The following is a 6,000-nucleotide window of genomic DNA, read 5'->3' as shown; positions in this document are numbered from 1 at the left end:
GATGTCAGTAATGCCCCAGATCCGCGCTACGCCTGGACCAGCTGCTCAGCACAACTACAATAGAAGGGCTGGATTTGAAAATAAATCACTTAAAACCTGAATAGAAACACATGGAAAACCACCACGAACCTGCTATCAGCCTGTTTTCTGTTGCTATAATGAAACGCATAAAGCTCGGTGCGTTAGAAAGAAATTTAGCTCATAATCTGGGGTATTGAAGGACACTGTGTGCCTCATGAAGGTCCTTTGTGTCACACAAAAATGGGAGTGCAGAATGGGAGGCAGAGTTGCCATGGTGAGGCCGGAAACCAGGAGATAGAGAGGACCTGGTCTTATTCAGACATCCACCCCTGGAGAACCGAAAAGATATGGAAGGAAGGCGTCTTAATCCTTGCCGAGGGCGATGCCTGGGTGACCGGCAACCTTCCACTCTGTGTACTTCCTAAGAGTCCACTGTACCTCAAACTGCCGTGCTTGAGAACAAGTTTCTGAGGCTTGGCCATGGTGAGCACGTCACAGCAAGCAGCAGAAGGCCGGGAAGGCTGTTACCCTTGTCTCCAACCTGAAGCTGCCAGAGTCTTGGCTCCTGAGGTTTCAGGAAGTCAGCGAGAGGTACTGGGTTTCAGGTTCTCTGCGAAGCTTGTGCGGGTCTTCTTCTGCCTACTGCAGGGGCAGTCTTCACTTCCTCTCTTCAGGTTCTTTGCAACCCGGGTGTCCTAGTGGGCTGAGCTCCATCAAAAGAGCTTGTTCAGATCCCAGTCCCCAGTCCTCGTGAATGTGACCTTGTTTGGAAATAAATTTACATTTTGACGGTATGATCAGGTTAGGGATCCTTTAGAAATGATCCCCCTGGGTCTCAGCGGGCTCTACATGCATGACTGCAGCTTCCTGTCAGCACAGGAAGAGGTGGAGTCACACAGGTAGATACAAGTCTGGGGGAGTATGTCTATAAGCCTAGGCGATCTTGTTACCCCAGCAGTTTTCTGGCCCTGCCGACCTGAGACTTTCTGCACCCATCAAGCTGTGGGAGAGCAGCTGAGGTTGTTGTCTTTATGCAGGTGAAGGCAGATAAAACGAGACCTGTCATTGGACTAGAAAAAAAAGGGCAGGTGGAGGAAAAAAAGCTTTAGAAAGGGGGAGGGAAGCAGGAGAGGAGAGAGGCAAGATGGAGGAAGGCGAGGGTGAACCAGCTGTGCATGGCTCTGCATAGCTACAGCTATGAATATTTTATAAGGGATGGCTTTGTATAGGATGATTTGTCTAGGTGGGCAAATTATATCATATAATTTGACTCTGAGTTTATGGTGTCCAAAATTTACGGAGAAATTCTGAGATAAAGCCGTTGCTAAATTACAAGTTTCTGGAGTTTTGGATTTGTCGGGCTGGTTAGAATGTGGTGAGAGTTTGCCACTGACCCTCTGCCGGGAGAGAGACTTAAGGAAAGGGCAGCCGCCGATGAGATGAATAGATTAGTTCTGTATGGCCCGCCGGTGCCTGAACTAACATGGAGAGACTACTGGGGTCGGAGAGTACCTGGGGCAACATGGCGCAGGACCACTCTGGAACCGGGCACCACCGAGATAATAATCCCGGCTGATGACATGTGGCTCTAAGGATGTCGGCCATATCGAGGGTTGGTGGGTCTTTTTGATATTTACCACAACAAGTAACTTCCTGTCTCTTTCAGCCTCCCTGTGAAACAAACACCAGTGCCATCCCTTGCTGAAAATCACCAGGTCTTATTTGATGTCCTGCTTTATGGAAAATTAGTGAAGAGCAGAATAGGCCCATTATATAGCTACAGGCTCATAGGAAGAGCCAGATCGCTATGTTGGGTCTGACTGAGTGATAGGTTGGAAGCTCCAAGCATCATCATGAGAGCCAGCTCTTCCAGGAGACCCTAGGGAAGGGAAATGGGACCCGGAGATGGCCTGAGGCTGGAACATCATCATCACCCTAGGACCCAGAAGACCTTGTATACGAATGTCTAATACTAAGTTGTCACATGGAGGGATGGGGAAGCAGTACAAGCCCTGCTCTGAGTTAAAAGCCTGTCTTAGTTACTTTTCTATTGCTGTGAAGAGCTACCACAATAAAGGCAACGTATAGAAGTAAGAGTTTATTAGGGGTGTATAGTCTCAGATAGTTGTCCATGACTATTATGGTGCTGAGCACGGCAAACAGGCAAGACCTGATACTGGAATGACATCTGAGAGCTTACATTTTGAGAGAACAACCTGAAAGAAAAGGGAGGCTTGGGAAGCCATAGGCTTTTTTAAACCAAAAGCCCATCTCTAGTGACACACCTCCTCTAACAAGGCCACACCTCCTAATCCTTCCCAAACAGTTTCACCTACTGCAAAACAAACATTCAAACCTATGGCCATAGGGGTCATTCTAATTCAGAGCACCAGACCCCTGATACTGGATGGCAAAGAAATTCTTCTATTTTCACTGTGCCTGGGATTTTCTCCTCACAAGCAACAAAATGGAGTGTCAGCCATTTGAATGTTGCATACCGCTATTGGAGATGACAGACATAATGCTGGTGTATAGATCCCCTTAGAAGTTACAGCAGTCCCTGGACAGATACTCCATCTTATTTTCAGAACACTAGTAAAGATACCATGGGTTAGCATAGTATAGATCTGTGGCTGTCCTATCTTGTTAGCTGCATTTTAACAAAGTGGCTTCCTCAGGAATCTGAGGTCATTGATTTCATTTGCTTAAAGTCTGTGCTTCTCGGGGGGTGTCTGGAGGCTTCAGCAAGCTGCCTAAAGGGTTCATGGCATGAGGCTGACTACAAATCCTGACTCAGATCTTAGAAACCTGTGCAAGTCAGGGCAAGAGAGATGGCTCAGCAAAAGATCACTGGTTGCTCTTGTAGAGGACCTAGGTTCAGTTCCCAACACCCACATGGTGACTCACAACCACCAGTAACTCCAGTTCTTGGAGATCCAGTGCCCTTTTCTGACCTCCACAGGCACCAGGCACAAACGAGGTGTGTGTGTATGTGTGTGTAATAAGTCTTAAGGAAATAGAAATGTATGTAAGTGCTCTGTGGTGGTTTGGGGATATGTTTCTACAGAGTTGGACTTTTGAAAAATACACGGTGAGCTGGGCCCGACAGATGATCTCCACAGGGCCCTAACAGGAGCAATAAGAATCGTCTCCTCCTCTGTGCAACAGTGCAGTTGATGAACAGCCATGGTCCCCACTGCGTGGGCACCTGCAGGCTGCCAATGAGAACAGGCCCATTTGTCACTGTGAATCACGTCATTGCAGCAGTGACTAACTTCCAGGAATCAGATGGGAGAAATGATATGTTTTGTGGTTTGGCATTTGGAGCTTAGCCCTGGCTTCGCTGGTAACTGCCAACATCTGCAAATTATCAAGTGCTTGAAAGAAATCAGCTGCCGAAGTAAGCTGTCCCTGTCATTCCCATATAGCACCCAGCCTCCTTCCAGGCCATGGACCAAAGTTCTGAGGCCAGGAGCTATTGGGGCAAACCCCAGTCCCCTGAGCTAGGAACACTGAACACCTGTAAACAGAGACAGTGTGCACTGTGCGGGCAACTCTGACTCTCATTTTGTCCGTGGCTGCCAAAGCAAAAGCAGCCGTGTGTCGATGTCAAAACTCAGGTTTGTTTGAGCAAATACAGCAAAAGTGAGCCTTGCGTTCAAATTCTGGTCCTGAAATGCAGCTCTGGTCAGTTGGGAATGACAGAGCTGATGTTCAATAAGCCCAGCTTCTGTCCAGAAAGTTGGCAGGATGGAGCACCTCAGCCAGGCATCCACTCTTGCTTGCACAAGCTAATGGGCTCTTGCGACTGACTAGAAACAACAGGGCAGATGTTTGTGTGGGAGTAGGCCTCACCCAACATCTGCCCTGTGGTGGGGAAGGCCTGGGTGTTGCAGACCGAGCTGGAGTTCCCTGCTGGGTGGCAAGGCAATTAGCTGGTGCTGCATCACGTGTGGTCTAATTACAGGGGGCGGGCAAGCAGCTCTGCATGGCTGTGTCATTTTTCCGCAGTTAATTTTCTCTGTAACTCACATGCATGTCATAAAGGTTAATTAAAAGCTGGAGCAGACTCCTTCCCTGTGCAACTGGACCAAAGAGTATGGAGTGTCTGCCCTTTGTGCCCAGAATCAGAGGGAGGAGGAGTGTGCCACCAAGTTTAGAGTAAAATCGGGTACTTGTCAAGAGAGGCCATCATAGTTTCTGGTAACGTCAAACAGGTCAAAGGAGATGTCACTATCATGGAATTAAGACAGAGTTGGATGGGACGCTGGACTGCTGAGGGGGGATGGGCAAAGAAAGCCGTACCCTGCTGGGCTCTCAGAAGACTTCCCAGAGAGGTGAGTTCTTAAAGAGGGTGAGCAGGGGTGGGGGCCATGGAAGCTAAGACAAGGCAGGGATAGAATGAAAACCATGAGAGAATGGGAGATCCATGACTGGAAGCTGAGGACAGGTCTGCTGTCCAGATGAGTCTCCTGAAGGGGGCTGTAGACGCAGCCTTGCTGATGAAGTTCTCCATTCGCATGGACGAAGTCTTGGGTTCTGTGCCCAGCAGAACATAAGCTTTAGTGGAGATGCATACTTCAGAAGCAAGGAGATCCGAAGTCTAAGGTCATCTCAGCCACACAGCAAATGCTACATTGGATACAAGAGACCCTGTCTCACAAAATGTTCTCCTGCAGAGACTGTGTGAAAAGGAAGAATACAGGAGGTGGAAAATAGCCAACCTCAAGCACGAAGGTGATTGACACTCAACCAGTTAGAACTGCCTAGGCACCATGTGGGCAGAGCCTGTGGCATCCAGGACTTGCCTGTGGAAGGCCATGGGCTGACCTGCTGCCTGGCTTGAGAACCTTGACCTCAACCCATCACCACCACGTTTTGGACGTGAACCAAATGATGTGGAGCAAATCCTTGATAGTCTATAATAGAGTTAAAGCATCATATGCATACATGCGTGTGCGTGTGTTTATGAACATCTGCACATATGTATGTATATACATCGCACTAAAATTACTTCATAGTTTGATGCTGTAGAAGGCCAAGGAGTTAGTTCCTGAAGGAGAGTGGACACAATATGATTGTCAAGCAGGAAGATTGTGTGTTAACACTACCACCACTGCCATTTCTAGCAGGGTGGAGACATCCTCTTGCCTAGGTATTAGACCTGAATCCCTCCCTCAGCATGTGACCATAATGACCGTATCTCAAGCAATTACTTTGAGACTTCATAATGACAATCAAAAGATAACCTTAGGTTGACCCATTCAGTATGTTCCATAGCAGGTACACTTAACAGATGGTGCAACACACACACACACACACACACACACACACACACACACACACCAGTCATCCCCTACAACTGAAGTCCTTACAACATCTTGTCCTGACGCTGGGCCCAAAAAGCTATTGAGCCACTGAGTAGTTGCCTGTTTACATATGTGTGTATGATTTTTATATTAATATACTTAGTTATATATTTAGAGACAGGGTCCATTATGTAGCTACAGATGGCCTGAAGGTCACTATGTAGACCATATTGGTCTCGAACTCATGGTGATCCTCCTGCCCCTACCTCCATACCTGACTAGATTGTCCCTTCGATAGCACCACATGCTGCTGGTCACTGTGGTTTAGATAACACTGGTCAGGCTGGGATGGCATAGAAAGGAGAACTCAAAAGAGAAACACTATCTGCAGGAAGCTTCTTATTTCAGCGTGGGCGGTTTGTACCTGTCTATGTATCAGTTTAAAATGAACCTGTGTCATCTCCATTCTCAACAAACAGTTGCTCCCTCTCACTTCTTCAAGGTGCAAGTGTTTGAAGCTCATTCTTCTAGCTTCTGAAGTACACATTCATGGTCATTGTTACCTGGTCACACTACACGGTACATCAGAGGTTTTTGCTCCTGTCTAACTGTAACTCAACAGTGGCTCCTGCTCCTTCCTCTATCCTCACCCAACCTCTGGTAACCACTG

Source organism: Micromys minutus, assembly GCF_963924665.1.
Source record: "Micromys minutus genome assembly, chromosome: 7".
Taxonomy (NCBI): Eukaryota; Metazoa; Chordata; class Mammalia; order Rodentia; family Muridae; genus Micromys; species Micromys minutus.
This window is presented reverse-complemented; position numbering follows the sequence as displayed.